Source organism: Merops nubicus, unplaced genomic scaffold (assembly GCF_000691845.1).
Source record: "Merops nubicus isolate BGI_N331 unplaced genomic scaffold, ASM69184v1 scaffold48992, whole genome shotgun sequence".
Classification (NCBI taxonomy): Eukaryota; Metazoa; Chordata; class Aves; order Coraciiformes; family Meropidae; genus Merops; species Merops nubicus.
In genome coordinates, this window is record NW_008593827.1 from 1 (window position 1) to 928 (window position 928).

Consider the following 928-nt stretch of genomic DNA (forward strand, 5'->3'; position numbering starts at 1 on the left):
GCACACGCAGCGCGTTTCATCCTGAAATCGCACCCGTGAGCCGGGACGAGCCAGGCGAGGGGACTTGGGACTTCCTGGAGAAGCTGGGGCGTCTGCTCTGGCACCCCTGGCACCCCTGCCTGCCCCAGCCCACGCTGGGCACGGTTCTGAAGTCTCATTTGCTCGGGTAACCCCAACACAAAGCTCCCAGGGGCACAGAGATGCTCCGGCACAGAGCAGTTGGGGAGTGAAAGTGCTCAGCCCCAGAAATAACTTTAATTCAGGGAGTGAGTTCCTCCCAGCTTCATTCTCTCTTTCTTCAGCTTCCTCAGCAGTATAACACCGTTAACTTCTCCCTGATGCCACAGGGGGAGCGGGTCCGACGGGAGGTTATTCCCGTGCCCATGTATGCACAGGATCAGGCCTTAGAGGGATCTGGGGAATGTGGGTCATACAGGGAAGAATAAGTAAAGATTTACTTCCCTTTGGGGTGTTTATGTAAGACAGGGTTATTCAGCTATGTTTTGGGGTACAATTTTCTGACTTTACCATTATCTTCCTTTTTTTTGGTACATTTTAAATGAGAAAACCCAACAGAAAATATTAAAATATGAGGAAGGCTTTTCCCTCTTCCTTTTGTCTTTGCCACTTGAAAACAGTTCAAATACTGTGTAGCTATAAAATAAAATTCTCCTGCCATAAATGACAGTATTCTTCAGAGGGTTTGAGTCTGCTTTGCACTCAGCTCCCCCGAGATGTTCTGAGCTCTTTCAACTCCAGCGTCTTCTGTGGGAGCTGGGGATGTGCAGTATGTCCTAGAGCTAAAGCCAACGTGACATTAATGAGATGCTGTCATTTAATAATTGTGCTTTGTTGTCATCGTTTGTCAGTTGCTGCCTTTGTAGGAAAATGTAGGGTTTTTTTATTCACAGGTTTTAGGCTCATTCCT